The sequence below is a fragment of the Heterocephalus glaber genome, unplaced genomic scaffold (assembly GCF_053883595.1).
Source record: "Heterocephalus glaber isolate CG9 unplaced genomic scaffold, H.glaber_assembly_v1.0 deba00001164, whole genome shotgun sequence".
Taxonomy (NCBI): domain Eukaryota; kingdom Metazoa; phylum Chordata; class Mammalia; order Rodentia; family Bathyergidae; genus Heterocephalus; species Heterocephalus glaber.
In genome coordinates, this window is record NW_028258205.1 from 1,124,302 (window position 1) to 1,144,193 (window position 19,892).

Below are 19,892 nucleotides of genomic sequence, written 5' to 3' on the forward strand. Positions count from 1 at the left end.
TCCTATCTCTGGGACACAATACCCAACACCCACAAGTTACAGGAGAAAAGATTTATTGTAGCTCACAGATTGTAGAGGTTTCAGTCCATAGTCGGCTGGCTCCAAGGCAGGGCAGCATGGCAGAGGGGCAACGCAGAGGAGAAACAGTCCATGGCGTGGCAGGCAGGAAGCAGAGAGATCAGAGGAGGAGCTTGAAAGGGAGATAAAAATACAGTGAACCACCTCTTCCAACCAAGCCTCACCTCCTAAGAGCAAGTCATGTGTAAATGCCCCTATAACACAATCACTTCTCAAAAGCTCTACCTTTGTACATGTCAGGTTTGGGGAGGTCATCCAGATATACACCATAACAGAAGTGTTCACTGATTTATCTAAATCACATTTTATATTATTCCATAAGGTTCTTAAATATATTTTGGTTAGATTTGTTCTTATATATTTGATATATGGGTAAGATGGGCTACAAATTACCTTTTAACTTTTATTTTCATTTCATACTGTTTGTTGCTACAGAAACAAAGCATCCTGCTTGTGTACTGATGTTGTAACCAGTAACGTTTTTACACGATTACACCCTGAGTAGTTAAGTTTAGTTCTCTTGGATTTTTCTCACATACAGCCTAATCGTTTATTAATAATGAACACTTCAGGTCTTATTGTCTAAGCCCTGTATCTTTTATTTCTTCTGTTTCCTATTAGTGCACTGGATAATAGTTCCACCAAAATATTGAATAGAAATGATGATAGCAGGAATCTTTGTCTGATTCCCAGTTTCAAAGTAAAATCTTTCAATTTTTCCCCATACAACTATTACATTTGGTACAGATTTTTCATTCTTAGTCTTTATCTAGCATGCTAAACATTTTTCTATTTTTATAAACTTTATTTCAGAGTAGTTTTAATTTACAACAAAATTGCCAAGATAGTACACAGTTCCCATATGTCCCACATTCAGTTTCCCCCATTATTAACATCTTACTATGGCACCTTTGTCACAATTTATGTACCAAGATCCATAAAATGTAGCTAATGACCCCACCTCCGAGCAGTGAGTGAGTGAACAGGTGAGAACTTCAGCTGCCTAGAGCTGGGGCTGCCGCCCACCGCCCCCACCCCGCCTCTGGCCTCCTGGCTGTGCTGCTACCTGGTTCCACACTGCAGAGGCACAGGGGGTCATAAAGGCTGTTGTCCTGAACTCCAGAAGATAGAGCAGAAGTGAACAACAGGGAGAAAGCCTCTCTCAGGCTCCTTGATGAAAACTGAAGCCCACTGGAATAGTGAAGAGAATCTCTGCAATAAAGGCACACCAGACCACCGTACTTGGTAAGTTGGAGGGATCACCACCTCCCATTGGAACCTGGACTATCTTCAGGGGAAAGGCAGCCAGAACCTGCAGTAGAACCTTGTGGAGTTCAACCCTGCAGGAGGACAGGGAGCTCAACTTGGGACTCACAGCCAAAAATCAGCCTGAATCTCACAGGTCTGCTACTGGCTTGCTGAGACTCACTGACTTATATCTGCACACTGCTGCCCACGTTGTCTATTGTGACAGCAGAGACATACCCTGAAGGAGGCCCTTCATTTTTATTTTTTATTTGTTATTCTCAAAATTATTATTTTTTCTCTTATTTTTAATTTTTATTTTTTCTACTCTTTTCAAACTTTTCCTTTTTTTCTCTTTCTACTGTTTCTTTCTTTTCTCTTTTCTTTCTCTCTCTCGTTCTCTTGCTCTCCCACATTGTTCCTTATCTCCCTTTTTGTTCCTGTTCTGGCCCTAATTTGGATATCTTCTTTCTTTTTCTTTTCTTCTCTTTTGCCTTCTCTCTATTTTCATTAGTTTTAAAGGAAAGTAAGTATAGTTTCTAGCCTCCCTATTGCTGTTAGGTTGTTCTGTTCCCATCTTTGTTCTTTCATTCTTTTTCTCTTGTTTGCAACAGGTTTCTAGAGTTTGCGTGATCTTCCTCTGTCCTCTGGTCTCACTACTAACCTTTCCCTATCCTTCTACCTATCTATCCTCCTTCCCCAACTCCTTCTAAGTCCCCATCCTGAAGGCTAAAGTTGCTATATTGAAGAGTCTATCTACTATAAACATATTTTGTGCTGGTCCTCAATTTTGATTTAATTCACACACTTAAAGGTGATAGATTAGCAACTATCACAAATTGTTATTTCTAAACTATGCTTGATGCTATTGTGTTGCTGATTGTATCACTTGGGCTAAGGTGTTGTGATTGATCTAATCAGTTGTCCTTCCTGGTGTAATGAAAATGAGATAGCTTTCAGAGTCATTAGAGACTCAAAACCGAGAGACCAGCTATATCTGGAAGATACCTCTGAGAAGCAATCATTCTGTAAGTGTTCTAAATACAAGTAACAAAGATACTTACAAGAAGCAACTTCGAAGTATCAACCCAGGAATTAAACCAAGGACAGAACCAACAACAAAAATAGAAATCAGAAGACATTTAAGCACGGCACAAACCCAGACTTCCAGCCCACCAAAGGCAAATTCTGGGGGAAACGGGGTGGAAAAGTCTGATATCAATCAACCACCTGGACACGCTGAACTGATAGCACAGGAAGTAACAAAACAGATGAATGAGGCTCTAGAAAAATTCAAAACAGAAATAATGTCCCAGATAACTACAGAAATGGGGAGCAGAATGAAAGACATGATTGGAGACTCTAGAACAGAAACAGATAAAAAAAAAAAACAGACGAGTTCAGGACCATGATGGAAACCATGAATGCCCAACATAGGAAAGAAATGGAATCCATGAAACAGATTCAAACAGATATCCAGGAGATTAAAAACTCTATTGAAAGCATATACAGCAGACTGAGGCAATCTTAAGACAGAATATCAGATATAGAAGACAAGATGGCGGTCAGTGACCATGAAAAGAGAGATCTCTTAAAAATAGTAAAGGACCATAAGAAATCAATCCAACAGCTCCTAGATGACACAAAGAAGAATAATATAAGACTGATAGGAGTCTATGAAAAAGCAGGAGAAAGTACAAATAACATAATAAAAAAACTGTTCACAGAATTAATGACAGAAAACTTCCCAGACAGAGCAAAAGAATTTGACATACAGATAAGTGAGGCATATAGGACGCCAACTAGCCAAGATAAAACAAAAATGTACACCTAGACATATAATAATCAAGATCCCGGAAACCCAACAGAAGAACAAAATACTACAAGCAGTTAGAGAAAAGAAACAAATCACATGCAAAGGAAAGCCCATCAGAATAACAACAGACTTCTCAACACAAACCCTAAAGTCAAGGAGAGCCTGGAGTGAGCTATTTCAAGCCCTAAAAGAAAACAACCTCCAACCTAGACTGATGTATCCTGCAAAACTATCTTTCAAAATTGAAGGGGAAGTAAAATACTTCCATGACAAAGAGCACCTGAGAAACTTCATGAATACCAATCTAGCACTCCAAACAATTCTAAACAATATCCTAGAAAAAGACAACAAAGGTCACAGCTCCATGAGGCCCAACAGAGCAAGTTCATCAGGCAAGGCAAGAAACTAAAGGGAGAGGGAGAAAAATAAAAAAGAACCAACAACAGGAAAATAACATGACACTGATAAGTCAATACATATCAGTTATAACCAATCATGTAAATGGCTTCAATTCACCAATCAAAAGAAATAGACTGGCAGAGTGGATTAAGAAGCAAAATCCAACAATATGCTGTATACAAGAAATGCACTTAGTTCAAAAAGAAACTCATGGACTGAAAGTAAAAGGATGGAAAACAGTTCTCCATGCAACAGGAGCCCAGGAACAAGTGGGGGTAGCTATCTTATTTGCAGACAAAGTAAATTTCAAACCAAAACTAATTAAGGGAGACAAAGAAGGTCACTTCATTCTTGCAAAGGAAACAATCCAAGAGGAAGAGATGACAATCATAAATATATAAGCACCAAATAATAATGCCCCCACCCATACAAAGCAAGTATTAGGGGACTTGAAAAACCAAATAAGCACTAATACAATTGTAGTGGGGGACCTCAATACCCCACTGTCACAAATAGACAGATCATCTAGACAAAAAATCAACAACAGAATACTAGACCTGAACCAAGCTTCTGAACAAATGAACTTAATAGACGTCTGCCGAGTGTTCCACCACACAAACTCAGAATATACATTGTTTTCAGCTGCACAAGGGTCATTCTTCAAAACAGACCACATACTAGCTCATAGAACATGTTTAAGTACATGCAAAGGAACTGAAGTTATCCCGTGTATACTATCAGACCATAGTGCAATTAAACTGGAGATAAATAGCATAAGAAACCACAAGAACTTCACAAACACATGGAAATTGAATAACACTCTCCTGAACAACCAATGGGTCACAGAGGAAATTAAAGAAGAAATTAGACAGTTTTTACAAATAAATGATAATGCCAATACAACATACAAGAATCTATGGGACACAATGAAAGCAGTTCTATGACGGAAATTCACAGCAGTGAATGCCCACACTAGGAAAACAGAGAGAGCTCAAATAAACAACCTAATGGTGAATCTTAAGCTCATAGAAAAAGAAGAGCAAGACAAACCTAAAGCTCATGCAAGGGAGGAAATTATAAAGATCAGAGCAGAAATCAATGCAATGGAGACTAAGAGAACGATACAAAAAAATCAATGAATGGAAGAGTTGTGTTTTTGAAAGAATAAAATCAATAAACCTTTAGCCAACCTTATCAAAAAAAGGAAAGAAAAGGCTCAAATACATGCAATTAGGAATGAAAAAGGTACAGTCACAACAGATCCTGCAGAAATCCAGAGGATCATCAATACCTACTCCGAGAACCTGTACTCTAATAAAATGGAAAACACAGAAGAAATGGACAAATTTCTAGATACATATGAATTACTAAAGTTAAACAAAGAAGATATAAAAATGTTAAACACTCCAATTACAATCAGTGAAATTGAAAATGTAATTAAAAACCTAACAACAAAGAAAAGCCCAGGTCCTGATGGCTTCACTGCTGAATTCTATAAAACATTTAGAGAAGAACTGTTGCCACTACTATATAAACTTTCCAATGAAATTGAAAGAGAACCAATACTTTCAAATTCATTCCTGGAAGCAAGTATCACTTTGATTCCAAAACCAGGGAAAGACCCAACCAGAAAAGAGAACTACAGGCCAACCTCCCTAATGAACGTAGATGCAAAAATCTTCAATAAGATACTGTCAAACAGAATACAGAGGGTCATCAAGAAGATCATGCACCGTGATCAAGTTGGATTTATCCCAGGGATGCAAGGATGGTTCAACATATGTAAATCAATAAATGTAATACACTATATTAACAGAGTCAAGCACAAAAAACATATGATCATCTCAATAGATGCAGAAAAAGCATTCAATAAAATTCAACACCCATTCATGATAAAAATAAAAAAAAAACCTGCAGAAAATTGGAATAGATGGTCTTTATCTCAACTTGACAAAGGCCATCTATGAAAAATCAATAGCCAACATCATACTAAATGGACCAAAACTGAAAACCTTCACGCTAAAATCAGGAACAAGACAAGGATATCTACTATCAGCACTCCTACTCAATATAATTTTGGAAACATTAGCCAGAGCAATTAGACAAGAGAAAACAATAAAAGGAATATAGATAGGAGAAGAAGTTAAGCTATCATTATTTGCTGATGATATGATACTCTACATAGAAGACCAAAAAAATTCTGCCAAAAGACTTCTAGACTTAATTGACAGATTCATTAGAGTACCTGGATTTAGGGTCAACACTCAAAAATCAATAGCTTTCTTGTACACAAATAACAGACTCACTGAAAGAGAAATAAGAGAAACAATCCCTTTCACAATAGTATCCAAAAAAATGAAATATTTAGGAATCAATCTAATGAAGGAAGCAAAAGACCTCTACATTGAGAACTGCAGCACTCTGAAAACAGAGAGTGAAGAGAATATAAGAAAATGGAAAGACATCCCTTGTTCCTGGGAAGCAAAAACCAATATAAGGAAAAATGGCCATACTTCCAAAACTTCTATACAGATTCAATGCAATCCCGATTCAAACCCCAGCAGCATATTTCACAGAGCTAGAGAAAACAATCTAAAAGCTCATCTGTAACCAGAAGAGACATAGAATAGCAAAAGCAATTCTAGGCAACAGTCATAGCAGGGGATATCATAATTCCCAACTTGAAACTGTACTACAAAGCCACTGTGATAAAAACAGCCTGGTACTGGTAAAGAAACAGACCCGAGGATCAGTGGAATAGATTACAAGATGCAGAGACAACTCCAGACATACTCAGCTACATCATCTTTGACAAAGGAGCCAACTATCCTCACTGGAGGAAAGATAGCCTCTTTAATAAATGGTGTTGAAAAACTGGATTTCAACTTGCCAAAGATTAAAATTAGAACCCTATCTTTCACCATGCACTAATCTAAAATTGAGTAAAGATATACATATTAAAATGGAAACACTAAACTTGCTGGAAAACAAGTTAGGTAGAACTCTCAAAGACATTGGCGTAGGAAAGGACTTTGTGAACAAATCCTCAGTAGCGCGGGAACTAGCACAAAGAATCAACAACTGGGATCTTATCTTATTAAAAAGCTTCTGCACTGCAAGAGAAACCATCAACAGAGCTAAGAGACAACCTACAATGTGGGAAAAAACTTTTACCAGCTGTTCCTCAGACAAAGGTCTACTATCTAGAATATATCAAGAACTCAAAAAAATCAAGACCCCCCAAATATAAAGATCCAATTCAAAAATGGGCATCTGAAATGAACACACATTTCTCAAAGAAAAGCAACAAATAAACATATGAAAAAATGTTCAACATCATTGGTCATTCGAGAGATGCAGATGAAAACAACGCTGAGATTCCACTTCACTCCAGAAAGAATGGCTGCTATCATGAAATCAACCAATAACAAATGCTGGCGGGGCTGTGGGGAAAGAGGAACCCTGCTCCACTGCTGGTGGGAGTGTAGACTGGTGCAACCACTGTGGAAATCAGTATGGAGATACTTCAAAGAACTAGGACTGGAAGTCCCATTTGACCCAGTTATTCCCATGCAAGGTATCTTCCCCAAAGAACTAAAAGAATCATACCACAGTGATATATGTGCACCCATGTTTATAGTGGCACAATCTGTAATAGCTAAAACTTGGAAACAGCCCAATTGCCCATCAACTAGAGACTGTATAAAAAAGATGTGGTTTTTTTATAAAACGGAGTACTACTCAGCCATAAAGAATGATAAACTAGGGCTGGGGATTTAGCTCAGTGGTTTCGCTGCCTGCTGCGCAAGTGCAAGGACCCGAGTTCAATCCCCAGTACCAAAAAAAAAGAATGATAAACTAGAGACATTTATAGCTAAGTGTATGCACATTTAGCCCATACTCAAGTGAAATACATAGGACACACGTGCAAATATCAAATAGTTTCTCTGGTGTGAAAAACTAAAAGAGTAAATAAGGATCAAAAGGTATAAGTGATAATGTGAAATAGGAAGAAAAGGTCTAAAGGGCGAGGGGAAGTGGGAGGGGGAGGGGAAAGGAAAGAAGGGAAAGGAAAAATTATGAGAAAAGGAAAAAATGGAAACAAAGTCTTTGTAAATAGGGAAGGATGGAGGGGGTGGAGGGGAGGGGAAAGGGGAAAAAATAAGAACCATGATACATCATGTAAAGGTACAAGATCCCAATGATGAATGTAACTGTACTGTACACCTAAAATGTACCAATAAACTCAATGGAAAAAAATGTAGCTAATGAAAGTCTACCCTTTATTCAGATTTAAGTAGAATTACCTAATGTCCCTTTTCTGTTGCAGGATATCATCCAAGATTCCACACAGCCATCATGTCTCCTCAGGCTCCTTTTGGTTGTTACAGTTTTTTAGGCATTCCTTGTTTTTGATGACCTTGAGTATTTTGAGGAGTACTAATCAGGCATATTATAGGATGCCCTGTTTGGGAATTTTGCTAATGATTTTGTCATGAGTAACCTAGAATTATGGGCCTAGGGAGGGGCATACTACAGAAGTAAATTGCTAGTCCCATGGCATCATACCAAGGATACGCACTATGAACAATGGCCACTGTTATTACTCTTGATCACTTGACTGGCATAGTATTTTTCAGAATTCCCTACTATAAAGCTACTCTCCCCACCCTCTTCCACAATGTACTTCTTTGGAAGGAAATCACTATGAACAGCCTGTGAATAAATGATTTGTAATTTTGCACATATACATCTATTCTCTCCCATTTTGTTAATTATTCAGTCATTTATACACATCAACATGGACTCATGGATATGTATTTTATACTTTGAAAGCAATGTTTCTTTTTTATGAGTATATGTTGATTTTATTAAATACATTTAAGGATCAATTTAAACATGATTTGCCTCATTAAATCAGATAATATCGTTAGCTAGTCCTGGACCTATTTGCCCCCAGATCCATACCTCACCATTCCCCTGCTCTGCTCTCCATTCCTCAGGCTACACTCCTGCAGGCTACAATTCCTGGCCTCACAAACACCTGGCTACCATTTTGGTTCAGACAGCTAAAGGCACCAGGAAGAGATGAATCCCAGAGGACACAGTAGTCAGAGTTTTCTTCCTCTGCCTCTGCCTCTGCCTCAGATGATTTCTCCTTCAATGGTTACATATTCCCTGTGACTTCAATTGGCCCACTGTGGTTCCAAATTCTGCTGAAATCAACACCTATGCACCTGTAACACTACACCTCTCTTGGTCCCTCCAGCCTAAAAGTAGGATTGACTTCCTCATGTCGCAAAATATTGATTTCTCCATCTCTTCCCTGTTTTCCTCCTCCATCACTTGTGTAATGAATCCCCTGCATGAAATTCCCTCTATAAGACATATTTGAACAAGTTTTATTTTCCTGTTACAAATGGCCAATTATATTGATTGATAAACTTAATAGCATTTCTGTGATTAACCCAATCCTGTCAACAGCACTTAAATATACTTAAGTCTCCTCTATAATAATAAAAATAAAAATAAATGTCCCTGTGCCCTGAAATTTCCTCCCTGTGAAATTTTATCTCTCTCATCCTCCTCACAGTCTTCTGAAAAACAATTTTACACCCCTTCATTTAGGGATTTATGGAGATAAAAATTAATAGCATATGTGATAGAGTAATAACATCAACTTGGAGAAAACCCAAGCAATGCACATAAAGCTATATAAATCAAACTATGTGACACAGGTCAAGTGATAGAGGGAACTGTATAGTCTTAAAGATATTAGAAAATAAATATATAGTCAAAACATCCAAGCAAATCTAGAAGCTAGTGAATGAAAACTATATTAAACTTTAGTAGAAAGTAGACAAGCCAGTTATTTCAAAATATTTATAAAATAGACATTTTTACAAATATGATCAATTACTAAGGCAAAAAGTATATCGTTTGAGTTAAACAAAATTATACAAAATATAGATGCTCCTGTCAGTCCAAGGAAACCCTAGGCAGACTTGTCATGCTGATCACTCCTCAGTTATATCTTTTGGGAAGAAGGTATCTAGAAGAGGTATAAATGAGTCAAGTGAAATTTCTAGTTTCAGTTTTTTGAAGACTTTCCATACTGATTTCCATAATGATTATACTAGTTTACATTCCCACAAACAATGTAGAAGGCTTCCTTTTTCCCTACATCCTCACCAGCACGTTGTTTTCTGAGTTCCTTATGACAGCAGTTCTTTATGAAGTGAGATGGAATCTCAGTGATATCTTGATCTGCATTGTCTCTAATGGCAAAGAAATCAGTAAAGAAATTTAAAAGTTCCTAGAATCAAATGACAACAGAAGCACAGAAAAGCACAACCTATAGGATACAATGAAAGCAGTCTGAAAAGGGGAATGTATAGCTACAGATGCACACATTTAAAAAATAGAGTCATCCTCAGTAAGGAATCTCTAGGTCCTAAAAAAAAAAAAGAACAATCTGAATCCAAAACTAGTAGAATGAAAGAAATCATAAAGGTCAAAGTGGAAATTAATGAAATTGAAACTAAAAAAAAAATTATATAAAAGATCAATGAGACTTCCAGGAAGATGAAGGAGTGGTAAGCAGCAGAGAAAGAGCCTCTCTGAGATTTGGTGTCCTGACCCTGGAATATAGTGACAGGAGAAGGAGAGAAGTGGATCGCCAGGACCCAAGGAAGATCTGAAGTGAGAAATGAAGTCCATGGGCAGAGCAAAGAGAGAGACTTCAAGGAAAAGGAGGAGGGTAGCAGGTGGCACTTTCTCCCAGAGCCTGGACCCACAGCATGGGAAGGGGGCAGTTGAACCTGCAAACGCACAGTGACTACTGGTAACCCCGAAGGCATCCATGGAGAAACATATCAATGGAATGGAGCAGTGGACACAGTAGACTGCAGTGGCTAGTGAGTTATTCAAGTTTAGACATCACCTAGGAGAGGGTGATTGGCTGATAGTCATATTGGAGAAGGACTGAGTTCAGAATTCAGAACTCAGAATGGCTACAGCCTGGCTCCATCTAGTGGTTCCTGGTACTGTGGTGAGGGTGGAGAGTTCAAGTCAGCAAGAGGTCAGGGAGTAGAATTCAAACTGTCAGGGAACCCAGTTCAAGCCAGTAGGAGGCAAATGGATTGTTGCAGGCTCAACAAATCCACTTCCAACCTCATAGCCAGAAACTAGCCCGAACTTCAGTGAAACTAAAGGTGCAGGCTGGCTGAGATTATCCACTACCCCACCGTAAAGCTACAGCTGGCTTGTTGGGATTAATCAACTTGGATCTGGACTCTGCCCATGTTGTCTACCAGTGACAGCAGAGACAAGCCTTGAATTGGACTGTTTTTTCTCTCTTCTTTTCTGGTTTTTGTTCTTGTTTTGTTTTTTCCTGATTGTTTGTTCTTATTTTTATGAGTGTGAACATGGTTTCTAGTTTTGTTGCTATTCTGTTCTGCTCTTGTTTTTATTTCCCTCCTATCTTCTTCACCAGTTTCCCAAAGTTTGTATGATCTTCCTTTGCCCTCCAGCCTTGCTTCTAATCTCTTCCTCTTCTCCTATTTCTCTATTTTTCCTCCTTGACTCCTTTTAAATCTTCTCCCATAAAGGTAAAATCACCATATGAAGGGCTCATTTATTGCATACAATTTTCTGTCTCATTTTAGATTTTGTTATGTCATCACAAATCTAGTTCATAAGGTTAAAGGTGGCAAATTAATAGTTACAACAGTTTGTCATTTTCTAGGCTGTGTTTGATGCTATTGTTATTGCTGATTGTACTACTTTAGCCAAGGTGACATAATTGTGTCAATCAGCTCTTCTTCCTGGCATACCAAGACTGAGATTGCCTGCCTGGGATTTAGCTCAGTGGTTCCGCCACCTGCTTCGCAAGCACAAGGACCTGAGTTCGATCCCCAGCACCAAAAAAAAGACTGAGATTGCCTAAGGGTCTTAAAAAATACTATAGGCCAGTGGCAAAGAACTGGGGGCTGGGTCAAGTAGACAGAAACTTCTCATCCCCAATAAACTGAAGAGGTAGGATCTTGCAACAGACTCAAACTCCAAAAGCCAGCTACACCTGGAAGACACCTCTGAGTAGTCATTTCCTAAGGGTTCTCAATACTGGCAATAAAGCTATTGCCATAAGCAATTTAAAAGCATCATCTCAGGAATTTAACTAAAAAATACAAAACGAGAAGACGCTCAAGATGCAACTCCCCCCCGCCCCGCCAAACTTTCAACTCTCCAAAGGCAAACCAAGGGAGCAGTGAGTGGAACAATCTGAAAGCCACCCACCTGGACTCTCTGAAATGGTAACAGAAGAAATAACACAGCAGATGAATGAGGCTCTAGAAAAAAATCAAAGCAGAAATAATTTCTCAGATAACTATAGAGATGGTGACCATAATGAAAGACATGCTTAGTGACTCTAGAGCAGATACAGATTAAAAAGAAAAAAACAGAGGAGCTCAAGAAAATGATAGAAACCATGAATGCCCAGCATAAGAAAGAAATGGAATCCATGAAACAGATTCAAATAGATATCCAGGAGATTAAAAATTCCATTGAAAATATATGTAGCAGAATGAGCCAATGTGAGGACAGAATATCAGATATAGAAGCTAGGATTGTGGTTAGTGATCATAAAAAGAAAGATTTTTTAAAAATAGCAAGGGACCACTAGAAATCAATCCAGCCAGCAGCTGCCAGACAAAGAAGAATAACAGAACATTGATTGGAGTCAATGAAAAAGCAGGAGATAGCTCAAATGAAACAAACAAACAAAAAAAAAAACTGTTCACAGAAGTCATGACATAAAACCTCCCAAACAGGAAAAAAAGAATTTGACATAGAGATAAGTGAGGCATACAGAACTCCAATTAGCTATGATCAAAAAAAATCTTCATCAAAGCATACAATAGTCAAGATTCCAGAAATTCAACACAAGAACAATATTAAAACCTGTTAGAGAAAAGAAACAAATTACCTATAAAGCCCGTCAGAATCACAGCAGACTTGGGCCGGGGATTTAGCTCAGTGGTTCCACTGCTTGCCTTGCAAGCTCAAGGACCCAAGTTCGATCCCCGGTCCCCCCCAAAAAAAGCAAAATTAAAAAAGAATCACAGCAGCACTTCTCAACACAAACCCATTTTTCAAAATTGATGGAGAAATAAGATACTTCCTTGACAAAGAACACCTGAAGAAATTCATGACCACAAAACCAGTACTCTAAATTGTGCTGAAGGATATTCTGGGAAAAGATAACAAGAATTACAATTCTATGAACCCCAAAAGAATGAATCCACCAGGCAAGGCAAGAAATTAAACAAAAGAGGAAAGAAGAATGCCAACAACAGGAAAATAACATGACAGGGATAAGTCAATACATATTAGTTATAACCATCAATGTTAATGGTCTCAATTCATCAATCAAAAGAAACAGACGAGCAGAATGGATCAAGAAGCAAGATCCAACAATATGCTCCATACAAGCAACACGTTTAATTCAAAAAGAAATTCATAGACTGAAAGTCAAAGGATCAAAACAATACTCCATGCAACAGGAACCCAGAAAAAAGTAGGGGTAGGTATTCTATTTGCAGACAAAGTGGATTTCAAGCCAAGACTGATTAAAAGAGACAAAGAAGGTCACTACATCCTTGTAAAGGGAACAGTCCAAAAGGAAGAGAGAATAATCATAAATATATATGCACCAAATAGCAGTGTACTCAACTATATAAAACAAATATTAATGGACATGAAAAATCAAATAAGCACTATTACAATTGTTAACGGGGGACCTCAATACCCCACTGTCACAAATAGATCAATTAGACAGAAAATCAACAATGAAATATTGGAACTGAACCAAACTTTTGAACAAATGGATTTAATAGATGTGTATAGTGTTCCACCCCACAACACCAGAATATACATTCTTCTCAGCTGCACATGGGACTTTCTACAAAATAGACCATATACTAGCACACAGAACATGCTTAAGTAAATGCAAAGGAACTGAAATATCCCATGAATATTATCACACCATAGTACAGTGAAATTTGAAATCAATGGCAAAAGAAATCACAAAAAATTATAAACACATGGAAATTAAATAACACCCTCCTGAACAACCAATTGGTCACAGATGAAATTAAAGAAAAAATTAAACAGTTTCCACAATTATATGATAATGGCAATACAACATACTGGAACATATGGGATGCAATGAAAGCAGTCCTATGAGGGAAATTTATAGTAGTGAATATCCATATCAGGAAAAGAGAGCAGGCTCAAATAACAACCTAATGTTGAATCTCAAGCTTCTAGAAAAAGAAGAGCAAGTCAAACCAAAAGCTCGTACGAGGGAGGAAATTATAAAGATCAGAGTAGAAATTAATGCAATGGAGACTAAGAAAACAATACAAAGAATCAATGAATCAAAGAGTTGATTTTCTGAAAGATTAAATAAAATTGAAAACCCCTTAGCCAACCTTATCAAAAAAAGGAAAGAAAAAACTGAAATCCATGGGGTTGGGAATGAAAAGGGTGAAATCACAACTGACCTTGCAGAAATCCAGAAGATCATCAATACCTACTTCAAGAACCTATATTCTGATAAGATGGAAAATACAGAAGAAATGGACAGATTCCTAGATATATATGAATTACAAAAACTGAATCAAGAAAATAGAAAAATTCTAAATAAACCAATATTAGTCAATGAAATTGAATATGTAATTAAAAACCTCCCAACAAAGAAAAGTCCAAGCCCTGACAGATTCACTAATGAATTCTACAAGAAATTTAGAGAAGATTCAATGCCGCTACTTCTCAAACTTTTTAATGAAATTGAAAGGGAAGCAATACTCTCAAATTCATTCCTGGAAGCAAGCATTAACCTGATATCAAAAGCAGAGAAGGATCCAACTAAAAAAGAAAACTACAGGCAGGGATTTAGCTCAGTAGCGCCATGCCTACCTTGCAAGTGCAAGGTCCTGAGTTTGATCCCCTGTACTGCAAGAGAGAGAACACTATAGGCCAATCTCCCGAAGGAACATAGATCCAAAAGTCCTCAATAAGATACTGTCAAACAGAATGCAGCAAATCATCAAGAAGGTCATACATCATGACCAAGTAGGATTCAGGATTCATCCCAGGGATATAGGGATGGTTCATCATATGCAAATCAACAAATGCCATACATTATATTAACAGAGCCAAGAACAAAAACCATATGATCCTCTCAATAGATGTACAAAAAGCATCTAAAAAGGTCCAACACCCATTCATGATATAAACCCTACAGAAAATTGGAATAAATGGTCTTTATCTCAATCTGATAAGAGCCATCTATGACAAATCAACAGCCAACATCATACTAAATGGACAAAAACTGAAAGCTTTCACTTTAAAATCAATAACAAAACAAAGATGTCCACTGTCACCACTCTTACTCAATATAGTTCTGGAAACATTAGCCAGAGCAATTAGATAAGAGAAAGAAATAAAAAGAGTAAGAAAGAATAGGAAAGGATGAAGCTATATTATTATTATTTGCAGATGACATGATACTGTAAAAAGAAGACCCCAAGAACTCCACTGGAAAGACTTCTAGATTTAACAACCAAATTCAGTAGCATGATGGATACAAAGTCAACACTCAAAAATCAACAGCCTTCCTATACACAAATAACAAACTCACTGACAGAAGAATTAGTGAAATAACACTTTTTACAATAGCACCCCCCAAAAATGAAAATACCTAGGAATCAATCTAATGAAGGAAGTAAAAGACTTCTACATTGAAAACTACAGTACTCTGAAAAAGGATATGGAAGAGGATATCAGAAAATGGAAAGATACCCCTTGTTCTTGGGTAGGAAGAACCAATACAGTGAAAATGGCCATACTTCCAAAATTGTTATACGGATTTAATGCAATCCCGTTCAAAATTCCAACAGCATATCTCACAGAATTAGAGAAAACAATCCTAAAATTCATTTGAAACCAGAAGAGACCTAGAATAGCAAAGGCAATTCGGGCAACTGAGTCAAGGCAAAGAGCATCAGGATTCCTGACTTTAAATTATACTACACAGGTACTGTGATAAAAACAGCATGGTACTGGCCAAAAAAAAAAAAAAGAAAAAAACAGACCTGAGGATGAATGGAACAGATTAAAAGATATAGAAACAATTCCATACACACTCACCCACCTTATCTTTGACTAAGAAGCCAAACACCTTCACTGGAAGAAAGCCTCTATAATAAATAGTGTTGGAGAGCCGGGGGTTTAGCTCAGTGCTTCCACCATGTGCCTTGCAAGTGCAAGGACCCGAGTTCAATCCCCAGTACCAAAAGTAAATAAATAGTGTTGAAAAAACTGGCTTTCCACTTGCTGAAGATTAAAACTGGACCCATATCTTACACCATGCACTAAACTAAAATCGAAGTGGATTAAAGATCTAAATATTAAAACAGAAATACTAAATATTCTGGAAGACAGAATAGGTAGAACCCTCAAAGACACTGGTGTAGGCAAAGACTTTATGAACAAAACCCCAATCACACAGAAACTATCACAAAAAATCAATAACTGGGATCTCATGTTATTAAAAAGCTTTTGTACAGCAAGAGAAATAACCAACAGAGTGAAGAAACATCCCAAAGTATGGGAAAATACTTTGCCAGCTGTTCCTCAGACAAAGGACTACTATCTAGAATATATAAAGAACTAAAAATATCAGACCCCCCCAAATGTAAAGCCCCAATCCAAAACTGGGCATGTGAAATGAATAAACACAACTCAGAGAAGAAATATAAACAGTAAATAAACATGAAAAAATGTTCAACATCACTGATCATTCGAGAGAAGCAAATTAAAACAACGCTGAGATTCCATCTCACTCCAGAAAGAATGGCTGCTATCATGAAATCAACCAATAACAAATGCTGGCGGGGTTGTGGGGAGAAAGGAACCCTTCTCCACTGTTGTTAGGAGTGCAGACTGGTGCAACCACTGTGAAAATCAGTGTGGAGATTCCTCAAAAAACCAAAACTAAAGGTTCCATTTGACCCAGCTATTCTCCTTGTTGGAATCCTCCTGAAAGAATTAAACAAATCAGGGCTGGGGATTTAACTCAGTGGCTCCACCCAGTACCAAAAAAATAAAATAAAATAAACAAATCATACCACAGTGATATATGTACAGCCATGTTGTAATAGCTAAATCTTGGAAATAGCCCAAATGCCCATCAACCAACAAATGGATAAAGAAGATGTGGAGTTTTTTTTTTAATACAATGGAATACTACTCGGCCATAAAGAAGGATGAGCTTGAGACATTTCTAGCTAAATGGATGCACCTTGAGACTGTACTTAAGTGAAATAAATAGGACACACATGTGTTTAAGTGCCATATTGTTTCTCTGGTGTGGGAAACCAAAAGTGGAAATAAGGACTAAAATGTAGAATAGATATTGGGAAATGGAAAGCAAATGTTCAAATGGGTAGGGGAATAAGGGACGGGGGAGGGAGAAAGGAAGGAAGGGACAAGAAAAAAGGTGAAAATAGAAGGAAAAAATAGAAACAAACCTTTTTTACATAGGGAAAGGAGGGAGCTTGAGGGGAGGGTGGGAGAAAAGAGGCGGGAGGTATCAGGTACAGATGGAAATTCCCTATGATGAGTGTTAGCATTATGTATATCTAAAATGTACCAATAAAGGTTTTGTTATTAAAAAATGACTCATTGCTCAGTTTTCTGCCTGAAGCTATTGTAATTTGCTTTCCTATTGCTTTCTGGTTAAATGAGAAGGGGAACAAGGAAGGGGGAAAGAGGGAGGAAAGAAGAGACAAGAAAAAAAAAGAAAATGATAGAAAAAAATGGACACAAAGCTTTTGCATATTAAGGAGGGGAAGCGGGGTCGAAGGGAGGGGGGGAATGGAAAAAAAGAAGAAGCAAGATATATCATGTACAGGTACAGATTCCCTATGATGGATGTTATCATTCTGTATATCTTAAATGTTTTTGCTTCAAAAAATTAAAAAATAAAAGATCATGAATCAGAGTTGGTTTTTTGAAAGGATAAGGAGACTGATTAAACCCTTAGCCAAACTTACCAAGAAAAGGAAAGAAAAAAGAACCCCTATCCATGAAATTAGAAACAGAAAGGTGAAATCACACCACCAAAATCCAGAGGATTATAAAAAATTATTTGAATACTTTTATTCCTAAAAATTGGAGAACCTAGAAGAAATGGAGAAATACCTACAGACACTTGAATTACCAAAATTACCAAAATTGAACCAAAGAGACAGAAATTCTGAAAAGACCAGTAACAGGCCACATAATAGAAACAGTAAACACTACCAACTAAAAGAAGCCTGGTGGATTCACTGCTGAATTCTTCCAGAACTCCAGGGAAGATCTAATGCCAATATGCCTTAAACTCTTCAAAAGGAGGTAGCACTGCCAAACTTACTGCTAGAAGTTAGCATTACCTTGATACCAAAACCAGACAAGGAGTTAACAAAAAAAGAAAATAGGCCAATATCCTTAATGAAAAAGGTGCAAAATCCTCAACACAAGATACTGCAATTAATCATTTAAAATATCTTACCTCATAACCAAGATAGCTTCATTCCAGGGATTCAAGGACACTTCCAGATATGTAAATCAATAAGCATAATACACCACCATGTAATACAGACAATACAGAGGCAAAGACAAAAATCACATCATCATCTCAATAGATGTAGAAAAAGCCTGTGACAAAATTCAATATTCATTTCTGATGAAAATAGGTATAGAAGGACCTTTTCTCAAACCGTATCAGGTATTTATGAAAAACCCAATGCTAACATCATACTAAATGGGAATTATGTATGTATGTATGTTTTGGGGGGGGGGGTTGGTACCGGGGATCAAACTCAGGACCTTGTGCTTGCAAGGCAGGTGCGGTGCCACTGAGCTACATCCCCAGCCCAGGAATTACATATTAATGGGTAAATTGTATGGTATGTAAAATTATGCAAATAAAAATTTTTAAAAAGCAGCCTAAGACTGTTTTTAACTCTCAAGCTTCTCCACACTGAGATTCTAGCAATTCATTAATTACAGTTTAATGTTTTAACCAAATTACTGGCTACAAAAGAGGTTTCCAATCTTGGACTTGTGTTCTGGTAACCCCCTAGTCACCTGTCTGTCTCTCCAGATTTGGGGGCAGTGGTGTTGTGTATGCCTGAGGTAAAGAGATGATCAAAGTGTGATTTCATTGGGAATAAGGCAAGTATATTTTCTCTCACCATTCCTACAAACCATCATACTAAGGAGTCTTAGCTAGTATAATAGACAAAAGAAAAAGAAAACTATAGAACAGAAATGTACTGACAGGTTCAGGGAAAAGGAATTTAAAATAGAGCAATACCCCATATCCATTTACAGGAAACAAAGTAATATAAAATGCCTAATTTTCTTTACATACAGCACCCTACTTGTAAAAGTCAAAATGACAAGCAAGCATTGTCTACTGACTTGTGCTTCCCAAATTAATCCTGGAAAACAGAAGAGAGAGAAGAATCTAGAAAACATACACCGGCATCTAAATGTAAAAGACATTTATCTAGGAAAGCCCTGGGGGAGACTGGAGACCTCTGAACTGTACTTGTGTGTGGGCAGGCCAGGGAAGTGGGTGGCGGCTGAGGCCTGCATAGGTAGCACATGACAGCATGAGTCCTCTACACCACTGCACAGTCTGAGATACCTCACATCAGAGATGCCAATGTCCCCAGGGCAACACCGGGACAGCAGGAAAAGCCAGACATTACTGCTACAGAGACTGTGCTGATAACCACCTGAAACCACCTTAGTGGGTAAAGATTTGCTTCCAGAACAGTTAGTACATTAACAGACTTGGGAACGTAGGATTCCAAGCCTGGCTGAGGGCAACAGACTCAGGTCTATAGAGAACAGGGTGGGCTCTGCTAGGAATCAGTGATGACCCCTATGGAGGAGAGGGTTACCTGGAGAATCCTTCAGTTCCTCGCTCAGCCCTGCGTGACCCTGGGCAAGTTGCTGGATGTGATGTCCACTGACTAGAGTATCGAGAGGTCCCAGCGACTGCAGGTCCTGCTCCGAGTTCCACGCTTCTGGTGAGAGGAGTGGAGAGGGCCGGAATCATGAACGGGTCAAGGCGATGGGCTGCGTAGGAGTAAGGAAGGCCCATGAGACAGGGGTCCCCACACAACCCAGTTCTGCAGTTCTGGTTACCAGGAAGCAAGCGGAGGCCGAACCTAAAGAGTAAGCCTCTTCCTCTGCAGCCTCAGGGGCCCCTGGAGTCAGGGAGGACGGC

General features: G+C 38.0%; 1 long non-coding RNA gene across 1 annotated transcript; it reads right to left on the reverse strand.

Annotated features, from left to right (window-relative positions):
* Positions 1 to 36: 36 nt before the first annotated feature.
* LOC110346986 (uncharacterized) lies at positions 37 to 19,743 on the reverse strand. The gene is made up of 2 exons (XR_002391293.2): positions 19,564 to 19,743; positions 37 to 190 (listed from the first exon to the last, which is right to left on the reverse strand). It is a non-coding gene; the product is annotated as an uncharacterized LOC110346986 (long non-coding RNA).
* Between the last annotated feature and the right edge of the window lie 149 nt (positions 19,744 to 19,892).